The following is a 16,812-nucleotide window of genomic DNA, read 5'->3' on the forward strand; positions in this document are numbered from 1 at the left end:
AAAATAAACTCTGTATGCTCTACTCACCACGGGCATCGAAATCCGGTTTTTAGCGGTGTGAGTCCGCAGACATGCCGCTGTGCCATTAGGACGTCTGAATTTCAAGAATATGCGGGATGCATTTTCGTTCGGTTAAAGGGAATATTAAAACAAAATATATTTATCTAATTTCTTTTTAATATCTGCATTGAATATTAAGATGTAATGTTCTAATTTAAAATATTATTGGCATCATTTGAAACAATATTTTATGTTTCAAAGTTTAAACTTATTTCTTCAGCTTCTTCATGCTATTTCAGTTGAACATTAAAATATTGAAAGAGGAGTAACTTGAAACATAACATTTGAACTTGCAGATCGATGTCTTTAATTTATACATGGTATATTTATTGATTATTAAAATATAATGGTGTAAACTAAGAATTAGAAGAGACATAATTTGAGACATAATATTTTAAATGACAGATCCATTTCTGTAGTCCATGGTACTTGTATTGAACAATTAAATGTGGTGTTTTAATCAAAGAATTATTGAAAGCTCTTGCAAATAATATGCATAATGTTAAGAATATATTTAAATTACACTCTTTACCTTGTAGCTTTATTCAACAGGTACTAACAGTAAGCAAGAAACCTACAACAACCAAAAAAGACTTTCAAAAAAATGAATATAACTTTATCATCTTAACTGGTAAGACTTGGATGAAATTTTTTTATTGAAATTAAATACTGTTAAATAACAATGACTAAGAGATGACGTATATATCAATGATAAATTATGGAGATATCCCACATTGTTTGTTAAGCCAGAATTTTCAGTATATTCTTGTTGATCAATATATCAGATGTCGCTTTCATCATATGAAGTATCTCCCTCGATTATTATATTTAGTCAATTATTCATCCTTTGTACATTATGCATTAACTTTTGGGCCTGGCATGGCCAAGCGCGTTAGGCGTGCGACTCGTAATCTGAGGGTCGCGGGTTCGCGCCCGCGTCGCGCTAAACATGCTCGCCCTCCCAGCCGTGGGGGCGTATAATGTGACGGTCAATCCCACTATTCGTTGGTAAAAGAGTAGCTCAAGAGTTGGCGGTGGGTGGTGATGACTAGCTGCCTTCCCTCTAGTCTTACACTGCTAAATTAGGGACGGCTAGCACAGATAGCCCTCGAGTAGCTTTGTGCGAAATTCCAAAAAATAAACAAACAAACATTAACTTTTGCACTTATCTCATTTTAACGCTTACACAATGCACGAAACAACTAACTAGATAAAAGAAAAATATGTTGAGCCTAAAGCGATAGAAAACATCACATTTTCATTTTACTGATATTAATTATGAAGAGGGTTTCAAAATGCATAAAAATCAGCTTACTATTGTGTTAAAAAATGTAAAATTTTATAATATATTAAAACTAGTTATGAGATGTTTGTTTGCTGTCAAGCGCAAACATACACAGTGGATTATTTGTGCTGTGCCCATCATGGGTATCGGAACTCAACTTTTAATGTTATGAGCTCACAGTCGTACTGCTGATTAAGTTTATCAGTTTGTTTTAACAGCAACTGCAGATTGTTTCAAACGCTATCACTTATTTGAACGAAGTAAAGTTGAATCCTTTCATTAGATGAGTTATTAACAACCAAGATTTTAAACTTAATTCTAATGAAACTTAGTAGAGCTGAACAAAGTTAATAAAATTCCTTAATCTGCAGCAGTCTTAAAAATATTCGAAATAACATTCACCACTCTAACAGGAATGACTGACAACTTATTTCCCATCGAAATATCTCTGCTGGAACTAACCATGAATTCAATAAGTACTTTGTGTCAAATGGATGATTATATATTTCCAACTAAAAAGTAATCCACTCAAATTACTTTGTTTTAACCGTTCTAAGAATAATGATAAAACCAACACCCACAATTGGCAATACGTTTACGATTTATTTCTAACGAAATACTTCTTACTTTTACTTCTATAACCCAAGAAGTACTTTGCCTATGACAAATGAAATAAAAGTTTCTCGCAGCTGAGAAAATCAATCACTTCCTTATTTCTTACCTTTAAAATATTAAAAAAAAACTTGACAATATTTTCTTGAAATGTATTGGGTTTTCACATGGTATAAACTTAACTCACTGTATTCAAGGTTTGTATAGACTCGTCTTCTTTATTAAATACAGCATGGGTATAACGCATATTCGAGAAGTTGGAATTTTCAGAAAAAAATTATGCATTAACAGATTCATCAGTTTTTTTAGAACGCATAGAAAAATATTCTTTTCAAATTATATATATTCATTTTTATGTCGTCATTTCTGTGGCTTAAGATTAGATGAAGTGAACTTTAAAATTTAGGTTTAAATAAATATAGCTCTAAAGAGGTTATAAATGCATTGTACAGGTTACTGGTTGGGCCACATTTGGAATATTGTGTTCCGTCTTAGACTCCTTATATCAGGAAATACATTGAATTGTTGGAGAGGATTCAGGGAAGGGTTACTGCAATGGTGCCTGATAAGGAGGGGTTGTCATAGGAAGAGAGAGTGAACTCTCTCAAGTTGTTTTCTTTTGAGAAAAAAGAAGAGTTAGGGGGATTTGACTGAAGTATTTAAGATTTTAAATGGAATTGATGGTGTTAATACATAATCTTTTTCATATTTAATAGTGATAATAGCGGAACTAAAAGACACAAATATAAATTTTGGCGGCGTAGGAGTCATCTGCAGCTAAGACAGTTTCATCTTTCTAACAGGGTGACTGGCCTTTGGAATGGGTTGCCTTCAAATGTTATAGAGGCAGTAAATTTAAGTGATTCTAAGAAAAAGCTTGATAAATATATAAATTATAAGGGCTGACATTAAGATTTTTTACTTCAATTTTTTTAGTCATTTTAATTTAGTTTAAAGGATGGAAGAGTCGAGATGGACCAAAAGATCTCATATTGTTCAAGAACTTTATGCTAATTTACAAACCACGTTAGTTCAAAAATGGTATAAAAATATTAAAGAAAATCAAGAGTATTAATCAAACAAAATATTAGGAAATCAACGCAGCTGTATGAAAAAAGATAGTCTAAAAATGTAAAAATTAATAGGACGTATTTCTTCCAATACATTAAGGATAAGCAAATGTTACGACGGATAAAGCCCTCGAGGAAGGGGAATCATAAAGTAAAGAATAATATATGATGATTAATTAATGGCTGGGTTGTTATGTTCTACCTTTACTTCAATGTTTAGTCATCTTTGTTTGTTTTGTTTTTGAATTTTGCGCAAAGCTAGACGAGAACTATCTGCGCTAGCCGTCCCTAAATTTAGTAGTGTAAGACTAGAGGGAAGGCGACTAGTCATCACCATCCATCGCCGACTCTTGGGCTATTCTTTTACCAAAGAATAGTGGGACTGACAGTATCATTGTAGCACCTCTACGGCTGATAGGACGAGCATGTTTGGTGTGACGGGGATTCGAACCCGTCAGATTACGAGTTGTGTGCCCTAACCACCTAGCCATGCCAGTCTGTTTACTAATGAAGATGAAGCAATATTTCTCATCCTGAACAGTTACTAAATAGAACCAAGTTTGAATAAGATGCTCACAGTATTTCAGAGCATGGTAACGAGAACAATAAAGTTCCTGAGACAGATGATATTTCTCCAAGGGTTTTGAAGAATGTTAACGATAGGATATGTTAGCCACTTTTAACTATTTTTTTTGAAGTGGGTAGTATTAAGAGACTAGAAGTTAACATATGTTACTTTTATTTTGAAGGGAAGCAATAAAAATTGTCCCAGTAATTATAGACCTGTTAGTCTTTCGTTAAAAGTGGGAAAAGTTTTTTGAAAGTCTGGTCAAAGATACTTTGTAAGGTCATTTAGCAAAGTTTAGATAAATGTTAGAAAATCACCATGGTTTCACTAGGATAAAATCGTGACTAATTAATATTTTGACATTCTTTGTATACTTTTATATATCTGAATTATCAGAGACTGTTTGACAAAGTGCCATATGAAAGGCTTATTACAAATTTTGTCTGTATAATTGAGGGATAGATTGGTTCATTGGATAAACAACTTCTGAATAGAATAAAACAAACGGTTGTTGTAAAAGAGGTTTAGTAGAACTGATTAATTTTAAGATATCGTGATGACAAGAAAACCCACTTGTTGAGAAAAATATATATGTAAATACGGCTGGTATGGGTTGAGAAAATATTTTATGTAGAGGAGCGAACAACGTTTCGACCTTCTTCGGTCATCGTCAGGTTCAGCCCATACCAGCCGTTTAACATATATACTTTTAGGATTTATTATCGTAGGTTTAACTAACCCTAAATCAGGGTTATACTATATAATAAGTTTAACTTAATGTTTTTTCTCCACGTGGTAGAAATACCTTAGATGTTACTAAATTATTAAATGCTAGATCAAAATAAATATTTATCGATATTGTCTTTTAGGTCAATAAGTTTGTCTACCGAATAGATAAGGAAATTATTGCAACACCTGCCTGTTAGGAAGATGGATAAGGGAACGCATGTGCAAATATCATACCACAGAACATTCCATAGTTTCGTTAAAATCCTTTACGCACCAAGGTAAAAACTTAAAAAACTGTACCCATGAAGATGACGTGTTATGTCAACATGATTAAAAACTATAATTTGTGGTTATTTCTTGTTTATTTCATAAGATTAACCAATCTGTGCCTTAAAACAAAATAGTTTTTGTTTGTTTGTTTTTTAATTTCGCGCAAAGCTACACGAGGACTATCTGCGCTAGCTGTCCTTAATTTAGTAGTGTAAGACTAAAAGGAAGGGCAGCTAGTCATCACCATTCACCGCCAACTTTTGGGCTACTCTTTTACCAACGAATAGTAGGATTGACCGTACATTATAACGCCCCCCGGGTGAAAGGGTGAACATGTTTGGTGTGACGGGGATTCAAATCACTGACACTTGGATTGCGAGTCAAGTGCCTTAATAACCTGGCCTAAAACAAAATAGAATTAATGATATTAACTATATATGGAAGTACTGCGTATTAGAATCCAAAGTAATTAAATTCTTTGTGACTCTTGCTTATCTTTTTGTCTATAAAAATATCTTGAACTAGAAAAACCTAACCGATTCGTATCTTTTTTTTTTACAAAGAATAAAGCTTAATTCTTGGCAACCTATTTGAAGTTATAATAATGTATGAGCCTGATTGTTAAACAAATATGAAAATTTATCTGTCACTTGCGTTCCGTATATTTAAGGGGCTCATTTTTTAAGCTAACCCTTAAATCTGCCAAGAGGCATTTTTAAATGTGGAAAATAAGGACTTTACAATTTAGTAATGAGACTGAAGAAAGTAATTAAACAAAAAAAATTCAAACTGATAATAAAAATCGAAATACTAATCCCATGAATGGGACTTAAAATGTTTCTTTACTTTCTACTCTTTTCACATCACAAACATTGTTTTTATCCCTGAAAGCTCTTACGTATTATGTGAAACACTTGAAATAAGATTCTATATGTGAGCATTGTAATTTTTTCTTTCTCCTTCAAATATATATATTAAGATAATGATATGTGTTTGTGTGTGTATTTAATCTTTATACATTTTAATGCTTCTCAATCAATCAGCAACAAACTTGTCACAGTGATATAGGATGACATGAAGAAGGTTTTAGGAGGGGTAGACTTCCCATTTAATTTCATATCTGATTTCAGAGAAAAACTACCAATATTGTATATTCATCAATTTTAAAATGAGCTATGTCACCACTGTTGAAGGAATTCTTGAACATATATGTTTCTTTTTACTATTGGTAATTTTATGCATTTTTATTGCAATGTTAATGTTTATTATGTTAAGAAAAAAGCATAGAAGCACAATTTCCTATCCCTTGTTAGAAATAAGTTTTTTTATTTTACCCGTCTGTATTTGATAAAATTGGGTTTTATCAATACTCAAAACATTTTGAGCAGTAAACAGACTTTCCCACATCTACTCCCCACGTTACACGCAAGAAACCGCCGTTCATTACGACTTGTAAGCAGAATTTCCTACGTCTTTTCCCTACCTTGCACGCTAGAAACAGCCTTTAGTACGAGCTTTCAATCTTCAACTTGGAGCTTCCATAGAATAGCGATGCACTGATCAATATTGTTTTTTCGTATTTTAATTATTGTTCAATGTATAGTTTTCTGTCCAAGGGTCATGTTTAAAGACTCAAAGTTCGTAATAAAAGTGGGGTTTTAACATGGAAGGAAAGTTCAAAATAACTTAGTTAACAAACATTCAGAATTCTTACAATTTAAAGTAGAAGTGACAATCATCATTCGTGTTATGCCAGTAATTAAAAACGTAGCCCTATGTTTTTGCAAAAGCAGCTTTGGCACTCCATTCCAGTATCAAAAATAGAACCCCAGAAAGTAAAATGAAAAATGTTTTCGAAATTGACATGTTTGAAAGACTTGTAAAATGGGAATTTCATACAGTTTTGGTATCAGGTGTAAATTTATAACGGAAAGCATAAATAAAACGACACCGTCGGTAGTCTTAAGTTCTGTTCTACTGAAATAATGAACGTTAGTAATACTTTGGAGTGTTGAGAGTAAGAGACAAATATTCCTAAGTTCTGAAAAAAAAGAGAAATTAGAAATACTTTTAATTTAGATTTTGATGTTTTCCTGGGGAATATAAATATTATTTTGCCATTGTTAAAGTTTTTATTGTATTTATTTTACTGTATTCTTATAAGATTATCTAGGATTGGATACTTTTAGGCTTTAATATTGTTGGTTTAGCAAAGCCTAGAGTTACGACATTAAGCTTAATGCAATATCGTAGGTTAAACGTGACACTGTTTTGAGATTGTAGAAATAAATTATAAGTTACTAAATTATTAAATATTTGATTAAAATAAATATGTATCTCATTGTAAGCTAAGCTAAAAATATAATTTATTTATCTTAAAAGTTAAAAATATTGAATTTATTTCTTAAGAATTGCTGATAATTTACTATATTATTAAACTAATTAGTTAGGTGTGCTAGAAAGTTATAGTATTAGTGAATAGGAGATTTTGGTGCTAATTCATAAACTATGAAATTGTAATTACAAGTACAGGTGGATCAGAAATAAAGAGTGACAATAAGTCAACTTCAATATAGTTAGAGAGAATTCAGGAGTAACTGGGATAAAATTTATAGAGTACAATAGAGAACAGAAGTGAATAATGTTTGAAAATTGTGGATTTAATCCTAACCTTCAGGAAGCTAAGAACTTACCTGAAGATAAACTGGAATTAGCTTTGGGAAAATAGTTTTTTTTAGAGGGTGAAAATAGTAAATTGGGAACAGAAATTAAGAACAGAAGCAAGATTAAGGTTGATTTGGGGAAGGTTGAAAATGTGATTGCTGGCCCACAGTAATAAAAACATCGAAGCTATAAAAACAGTTTCAGTTAGCATTCAGCATACCAGTCTGTAATATATTGGACCATTAGCTGGTTGGAATGAGAAATGAAACGACCAAGAGGTTTACACTAAGTATACGGATAAGCCAGTAATAATAGAAACTGTAGAATTACAATTTACTTGCCAGGAGAGTATAGAGTTTATTGACAAATTGGTTGTTTGTACTACGAAATATTCTTCTGTTGTTGTACATATAGGAACTAAAGATGGTGGAAATCGTAAATCATAAAACTTGCTTTTTTGCGTACAAGAATCACGTTCAAAAGCATAGGAATGAAAATATACGTCAGCCCTTTGGGAAGCGCTCTTCTGGGCTAGACGCAGAAATGAATTACTTGACAGGATCAAAAGCTGAATTAATTGTTACTAGGGTTATGTTTAGAGCAATAGACGGGGTGATTAGATTTGAGAATAGGTTTCAGAGTAGATGTGGTTATATGATACAGCTGAATAAGCTCTGGATATCTTCATTAAAGATAGTTTAAGCTTGCACTGTGGTAAGGAAGCTTGGGAAACTGTAATAAACAAATTTATAGGACTGCTAGGGCAATGAGGCTTTAGAAAAGTTGAATAATAATTTTGAAGATAGATCTTCCAAAGTTGAAGATAAACATAACATAGTTGCTATTATTGTAATGTTAGGAGAATTGAGACTGTAGTTAAAATAGAAGACTATGATATAAAAAACTTGTTGATACTTGGTTAAATTTGGAGAATATGGATAATAGAAATTATCTCAAAATTTGAGGTTGCAAGTTATTTAATGATGATATAATTTTAAAAAGAAGAGTGATACCACTCGTTATATAATGGTTGAGCTGCATTTTGTGAGAATGAAGTCAAAGTTGAACCTATGCAAGGTACAATCAGGGGTTTCAGAGCTTGAAAGTTTTTAAATGTTATTTTTATAGACTTCCTGAACAGATATAAAAGAGCTATAAGACATTATATAATGAAATTAGAGTTATTGTTAATAAAAATACAGTTGTAATACATTGCAGGCCAAAATATTAAGGCCAATGAACATAAAGAAAAAATATGCATTTTATGTTGTTAGAAAATAAGAAAAGGGAAAATAAATATAAAAAACTTTTTTATCTTTTAATAGGGAAAATGGGAATACTATGAAATTAACCTAAATACTAGCTCGTCAAAAGTTTAAGACCGTACCAAAAAGAAGTCCTAAACAGAGTAGGAAATGCCCAACATTGCGAATAACTTCAAACATTTTCTTTAGCATGTTCGATATAAGCGTTTGCAGAAGGCTGGCTGGAATGTTATTCCAAGTGGTGAAGATGGCTTCACGAAGATTATGCACTGTTTGGAATTGACGTCCATTTCTATAGACTTCCTTTGCCGTCCACCCTCAAACATTGTCAATGGGGTTCAGTTCAGGCGAACACGCTGGATGGTCCAAAATAATCACGTTATTCGCTATGAAAAAGTCATTTGTCCTGTAAGCATTGTGGACTGCAGTGTTGTCCTGCTGAAAGATTCAGTCATTTCCACACAAGCGAGGGCCTTCAGTCAATAATGATGCTCTTTCCAACATGCCAATCTAGCCAGGTGCTGTTTGATGCCCCTGTATAACCTAAAGCTCCATTGTTCCATGGAAGGAGAAAGCACCTCAGGTCATGATGGAACCTCCTCCACTATGTCGTGTAGAAAGTGTCTCCGGTGGGATATCCTTATCGTTCCAGTAACGTTGGAAGCCATCTGGACTATCTAGGTTCATTTTTTTTCTCATCAGAGAACAAAATCTTCTTCCACTTTTCTACGTCCCATGTTTGGTGCTTCTTAGCAAAGTTTAACCGAGATGTTTTGTGGTGTGGAAGGAAGCGTTGCATTTGAAGACGTTTACGGTTTTTAAAGCCTTTCTCTCGTAGATGCCGTCTTATTGTTCTTGAGCTGCATTCTGCGTCCGTAAGGGCCTTAATCTGGTTCGACGATCGGCTGGTGTCTTGCCAGACAACCCGTCAAATCCTCCTGCTCAACGTCGGCGACATTTTCTTGGGCCGACCACTTGAAATTCTCTTTCTGTATCTCTCAGGGTCTTTTAAGAAATTTGCAACAGCAGTTTTACTACGCCCAATCTCACCAGCGATGACACGTTAAGAGAGACCTTGCTTTTGCAGCTCGACAATTCTGCCACGTTCAAATTCTGTCAACCTTTTAGCCTTTGCCATGCTTTTACCCAATGTAACATAGGAGATGTCAGTGGGATATGTTGACAATGCTAATGCTTGAACACAAATGACTAAATTTCGTTACGTGTTTACCGATTAACGCTTCATTTCAGTATGGTCTTAACCTTTTGACAAGCTAGTATTTAGGCTAATTTCATAGTGTTCACATTTTCCCTATTAAATGATAAAAAAGTTGTTTTTTTTATTATTTTTCCTTTTTTTATTTTCATCTTTCAAAACTCTACTCAAATAAGTGGTTGAGTCTAACAACGCAAAATGCATATTTTTTCTTTATGTTCATTGGCCTTAATATTTTGGCCATCAGTGTATTTTATATTCTAAACAGATTGTTTGGGACGGTACGGAGTTAACTATGACTGTTGTTTTTTTATTTAGTACAAAGTTACACAAAGGGATATCTGTACTCTGCTCACAAGAGGTATCGAAACCCGGTTTCTAGCATTGTAAACCCGCACACATACTGCTGTGACCGTCAGATAGCGAGGGATAAAATCATTATGAAATAATTCAGAATGGTTTTCTACGCAAAGTAGTAAGAAAGTGAACCAGAAGGAACACTATTTCAGGTTTATTGTTAATCTCTTATCAGAATATTGTTGTAAGAGTTTGGAATAGGAAAATATTTGAGGAAGAGTGATCTTTTTATTGTTAAACTAAATTTTTTTAACGTATTAAAATAATAAAGAAATGCAGTTTTAATTCTTAATTTTTAGAAAGCCGATTTTGAGGCTAGGAGGTAAGACTTTGCATTTAGAACAATTATTTCTTATAAATTTCTTAAATATGTCTCATATCACATTTTAAATGATTCCACTAATGAATTTTAACGCCCTAAGTTCGATATCCCGCGGCAAACTCAACAATTAGATTAATATGGTTTTACTTTAGAAAACAAACAAACTAATTCAAGAAATGAAGGAATAAATCAACGATCAATGCAGTAGGAAGTTTAATAAGAAAGGAATGCTGGAAGGTTTGCAAAGTAATGAAAAGATCTGACTAAATAAAAATAACTGGCTGATATTATTAACACTAATGGTAAGAACTTTGTTAAGCATGTTAAAATTAGTAAGCTATTAGAATGGAGTTTGGAATGATGATACAGGTAATCAAATGTTAATCAAAGTTTCTATTGAAGACTGTAAATGGCTTCGTCTTTATATGTTAAAATTCTTAAGAAACAATAATCAAACTTTGTATCGAAAACTGTGAGTGTCTTCGCTGATGTATGTTTTCTGCAGTTCAATTTTCCAACAGAAACAAATGGCAATACTCCTGACCCCGAGTATTCTATGGGAAATATAGAAACTACTATAAATCATGCAGATATTAATCCTTTGGTGGTAAGTACAAAGACTGGGGATTAAAAATAGAAGTAGATAAAACACCAAGGACAGATAAGGTTTCTCTGAATTTTTAAGTGATGTCAAAATTCAAATATGCGGACCTATTTTTTTGCGTGTTTGGTACATTAAAAGTGGGTTGAGACCCGATATTTTAAAAGTTGCTAATGTTACCTCTATTTTTCAAGGGATGATAAGAGTAACCACAGACTCTATAAACCAGATAGTGGAGAAATGTCTAGAAATAATTTGATTTTAAAAAGATGACGAAATACGATAATATAATTGAAAGACAGCATGGATTAACCAAAGGCCTTACTAATCCATTATTTTTTCGAGGAAATTACTTGTTATCCGAACGAAGGAAAAGGAATGGACATGGCGAACTTATATTTTTAAAATACTTTTAATAAGGTGACACATAAAAGCTTACATAAGTAAATCACATTAGTAGAGGTTGGGCTAAGAATTGTAAACTGAAGTGTAGAATAGTTAGATGGAAGAAAGTAAAATGTTGTTATTGTTTATTAAAGGAATTCATCTAGATCCTTGTTACTAGTGGAGTACGTAAGGTTTAGTGTTCGATATTTTTTGTTTTTTTAATGATATTGATGAGGGCATTATTAATAAAATAGTAAACATTGCTAACGATTTTATCCTACTGAGTATCTCTCGCTGCATTTCGAATGTTGATATATTACAGAAAGACTTGAATGGAATGGTTAGTTAGGCAAATAATTAACAAATGACTGTTAATTATAGTAAATACAGTGAATATTGCAATTTAGTAACACTTTAAATATAGAGGGGAAGAAGATAAATATAGTGCTTGAAAACGTTTCTTGTAATAATGGGGATAAGTTAACCAAGCCATCGAAGCAGTGTTGGATTGGTAGTACTAAACTAATAGAACATTAAGATGTATTTATAGACACACTGACCAAAGACGATAAAGGTAATTATTTCTACACAGACTACTACCCCACTACAGGAAAGGTCAGAGGAAGACTATCAAAATGATTCTAGAAATGGACAGGTTGTCTTGCAGAGCAGAGTTGAGATTTTTTATTATCTCTTGAGTAAAGCAGGAAAAGAGATGACTTTGTTTGAACTTATAAAATTATCCGGAATATTTATTGAATAAAATCCTCAAATTTTCTATGTGCTACATTCAGAAGGTAATGGATGTTCGTTTAAAATTTGAAAAACAGGCTTTACTTCAATTGAGATATATTGTATTACTAGCAGGATGATCGATTTATGGAATATGATGGCGTCGGCAGTAGCGGAGACCAGAATTTTAATTGAGTTTGAAAAAGGAATTGATAATTTTCTAAAATATACAAGATGTGATTAAATTTTTACCTTCCCCAAGGATGAGTGTGTAAGGGCACCCTAGAAGACCAAACGATCCCTTATTGTTTGTAGGTTATGCTGTGTTACTGACTACATCTAAGGCAAAATATGTTTTAGTTAATGTAACGTGAGTTCACCTATTTATAAAGTATGAAATAACTGTAAACAAGTTCTAACAATAAATTAGCTCTGGGTTTAAGTTACTTAAAAATATTTCCTTATTAAAACGTGGTACCATACTGATGGTAAGTTACAAATATATTATCAGTTATTATAGTATGTACACTAACCCTCTAAGTATCAAAGGACTAAATTTTGTAAATTCGTATTAAAATAACTGATATTCATCGCACAGTTATTCTTTAATTATAGGTTATAATCTTGAAAATATATGTCTGTTTGCGCAAAAGTAAAAAACAAAGTTACACGAGAGCTATCTGCGCTAGTCGTCCCTAAATTAGCAGTATAAGACTAAATGGAGGACAACTAGTCATCAAGACCAACCGCCAACTCTTGAGCTACTCTTTTACCAACGAATAGTGCGATTGAACATCACATTATAATGCCCCCACAGCTGAAAGAGCGAACATCTTTGGTGTGACGGGGTTCCAACCCGCGACCCTCGGATTACAAGTCGAGTGCCTTAACCACCTGGCCATGCCAGGCCGGTTGAAAGTACAACCCAAACAATTCTGATGTAGAGATTATGTTACACTTGTATTTGTTCCATCTAGAGTTTCCAGTAGTGACAGTAATTAATAAAAATAATTGTATTGTCTGGGAAGAACATTGTCTTTTGTTTTAACATTCACAAGTCCAGTAAACTACGTTTTCTTCTAATTCAAAATTTATGTCTGAACTATCTGTTTACGACAAGTAAATACATTTATATTTATTTTAGACATTTTTCAAATAAACACCCACATATAAGTTATACAGTAGTAATATACCCCCGGTGACTTAGAGGTAAGTCTAAGAGCTAAAATATAAGGGTTTAATGCCCATGGAGGATAGATCATAGAGAACCTATTGTGTAGTTTCTTGCTTGAAACCAAAAAAAATAGCAGTTATGTTATTTAATTGTAAATTCTAAAGGATACAAAAACCTTGTACGCGAACAATTTACTTTTTGTGGATGATATGCAAATGAATAAGAAAATTTCAATTAATTGTTTTTTCAGTAAGATGAAAACTTAATTTGGAATTGCATTATTATAATTACTAGTTTTACTTGTTGGTTCTAGAGAAACAAATATAGAAAAAAATAATGTAACGCGATAACCTGATAATTAGTTCGTAGTAATTCACTTAATCATAGGGAATAAGTTTCTGGCATAATTTTATTATGATTTTCTAGCTGTACTGTAAAAAATAGTGAAAACAATCAACTTGTTATTTATTGATACTTCTACTAGGTAGGATTAATTACAACAATTTATGAATGAAAATAAAGAAGACTGTAGTAATACGTAAACTATATTATCCAATGACGCCACATCTGACATATTACGCCGTTTTTTAAATTATTTAACTACCTATATATGAATCGATAACGTGCAACCAATTTTTTTGTCTGTGTGTGAACACGTGAAAATTAACTTTGGAAGAAGACTTTATACTTTTAATACTTTTTTGTCACAGGATTGATTACAACCTTTAATATTTCAGGAGTTGAATAGTATCTTTAAATCAATTGCTGAACAATATATAAATATATTATGTTTAATCGCCCTGTCAAATAAAAAGTATGCTCTCTTCATAAGACTAAAGCATCATATAATTAGAGAGATTTATAAAATAGCTACTTCGTAATGAACGCATGAAAGCAAAAACGAGCTATTAAAAGTTTCACATGCACAGCCGGACGCCGAATTTCCTTTAAACCAGATCGATGTACACCAAATAAAATAGAATGATTTAATGTAGAAACGATTTAAGTTTCGAACTGAATAGGTATTTTTACGTTCACGATAAATTTGATGAACTTGGCTCTAAGTTAGGTGATCCTAAACTATCTACCATTTTTTTGTAAACTATTTAATAACTTAATTTATTTTTTAACTTTACAATGAATATTACAGACCAGTTACAGTAGAGATGCATAATTATAGTGCAGCAATATCTAATCTATGGCTTTAACTTGTACAATGTTAATGGAAACGATAATCTATTGGCTTAACTAGTGCAGTGTTAATGAAAATTATTTTTTCGGTTCTAGGTAGAGTCCAAATAGAAAATATTAAACGCAATTAGCTTCAAATTCTGATAATTATACATTAGTTTTGTTTGTTTTTGAGTGTGCATACAAATCTACTCCAGGGTTTCCTAGCATTCTATAAATATACACCGATGGACTAGACAGAAAACTAGTTAACAGCATCTGCCGCCAACTCTTAGGCTACTTTTTCTGACTAAATAGTGGAACTTGATTGCCATTCTTATAAACCATGATAAAAACCACACATCCATAGTCCGGCGTGCTAACCACTGGACTGAAGTCAGATAGGGAAACACCTTTAATTGAAAGCGATTTCTACTTCTGTTAGGGACATAGTCTAATAAAGAACTTAATTTACAAGTGATAAAGCAGATTTTAGTTGTATTTTATAAATAAACTGACGCAGGCTTGTGCTACCCTTGGACTTTCTTCCACGATGACCATGATTATGAACTCTCACTTGACCTTACAATTTCCACTGTAACGAAATTTTCAAAAATCTATTTCCACACAAAGAAGCCATCTTTTAAGACCATATTAAAGTAAACAAGAGTTAAAAAAGTCCACTGACGATACATTGGGATGTAACAGATATATTGTTGGATGAGATTATTGTGTTTTATATTTCTGTGTTCGTCTTTTTCATGAACACAGAAGCTAACTTGATGATTGTTCGTCAATTGTACAGCCTTGTTTGTTATATTCTTAAGGGCAACAAAAACTATGCCAAGCTTTATTGCAATGACTGCTTGTGTGCGAAGGATCTATTTTGTATCTACAACCTTCATTTTACGAAAGAGAGCGTTGCTCTAAATTGGCCTGGAAATGCAGTTTTTGAGCACGCTGCTTTCTTAAGTTTTTTAAGTTTTTATTTGTTTATATAGCAAAGTATTGTGACCTTGAATAAATTGATGTATAAATATTGCTCTGCTTTATATGCTTTCCCAAAGAGAGATTTAACCTTCAGGACGTTACAGTGCTGAATGATCCAGTATACAGGTTCTTAACAAGTCGTCCATGACGTAACATACTGCGCATGCGGCAACACAACACTCCATTAGTATTTAAATTATTCAATTAAATTGCATTTATCTATATGTTACAATAATTTGCGAAATAATACTCCAGACGAAACAAAAAGATGTTACACGGAAATTTTCTTTCACACTGTATAGGCGCAAAGCGACACAATGGGCGATCTGCTCTGTCCTCGCTGCCGGGAAATAACCCCCATATTAATGTTATAAAGCTTTAAAATTATTATAGGAAATACCTAGAATGTTTGTTTTGAATTTCGCACAAAGCTACTCGAAGGCTATCCGTGCTAGCCGTCCCTAATTTAGCAGTGTAAGACTAGAGGGAAGGCAGCTAGTCATCACCACCAATCGCCAACTCTTGGGCTACTCTTTTACCAACGAATAGTGGGATTGACTGTCACATAATAACGCTCCCACGGCTGAAAGGGCGAGCATGTTTGGCGCGACGGGGATGCGAACCCCCGACCCTCAGATTACGACCCACACGCCTTAACACGCTTGGCCATGCCGGGCCAAAATGCCCGGAAGCTGGTCAAAGTCGACTGAAAACATTTTTCAGCTCTTTTAAGTATAGTAGAAACAATTATCGTAAAGTATAATTTCTATTTCAAATTCAACGTTATTGATTGATAAGCCCTCCTTAATTGGTCCATAGACAGTTGAAACGTTTATCAATTACAACGGAAATTTTCTACTAAAGAAATGCCAGCTAATACTATGTTCTCAAAGAAAAATTACTTTAACGAGACTTTTTGTAACTAGTTTTACTATTTGTTACTTTCATAACTTACTAGAAAAAAATTAGGTGACGTTTGAAATTTTATTTAGAAATATAGAAAAATACATACTTATAAGTTTAAAAACGAAAGGATCAATCATTTCAGTGTTACATATCTCTTTCGGGTAATATGAACTTCCTGCGTATCTAAGGCTATTTTACAGAAATTTCAATTATAGAAACTACATTTGTTAGCAGCTTTTCTAAATTCATTTTATTTATTGAAAATTCTGTAAAACTGTGTGCCAAAAATTCGTTCATAATTTTCAGGAGGAGAGAAGTGTCACTGTAAATTTCGCTAGTTCTATGGACTCAGCAGATAGCCCGATGTGGCTTTACTATAAGAAAACACACACACATACTCTAATTCTATACAACGAGGGTAAATAGGTCTACTA

At 32.8% G+C, this 16,812-nt stretch overlaps 1 protein-coding gene across 1 annotated transcript in view; it reads left to right on the plus strand.

Annotated features, from left to right (window-relative positions):
- The window catches only part of LOC143235036 (vasopressin V1a receptor-like), a 117,556-nt gene that overhangs the window by 44,555 nt on the left and 56,189 nt on the right, over window positions 1-16,812 (plus strand). The window contains exons 5-6 of the mRNA XM_076472782.1: window positions 613-691; window positions 4,465-4,602. The gene's annotated coding sequence lies outside the window, so the exon portion shown is untranslated. The remainder of the gene's footprint in view (window positions 1-612; window positions 692-4,464; window positions 4,603-16,812) is intronic.

This window comes from Tachypleus tridentatus, chromosome 12 (assembly GCF_004210375.1).
Source record: "Tachypleus tridentatus isolate NWPU-2018 chromosome 12, ASM421037v1, whole genome shotgun sequence".
NCBI classification, from domain to species: Eukaryota; Metazoa; Arthropoda; class Merostomata; order Xiphosura; family Limulidae; genus Tachypleus; species Tachypleus tridentatus.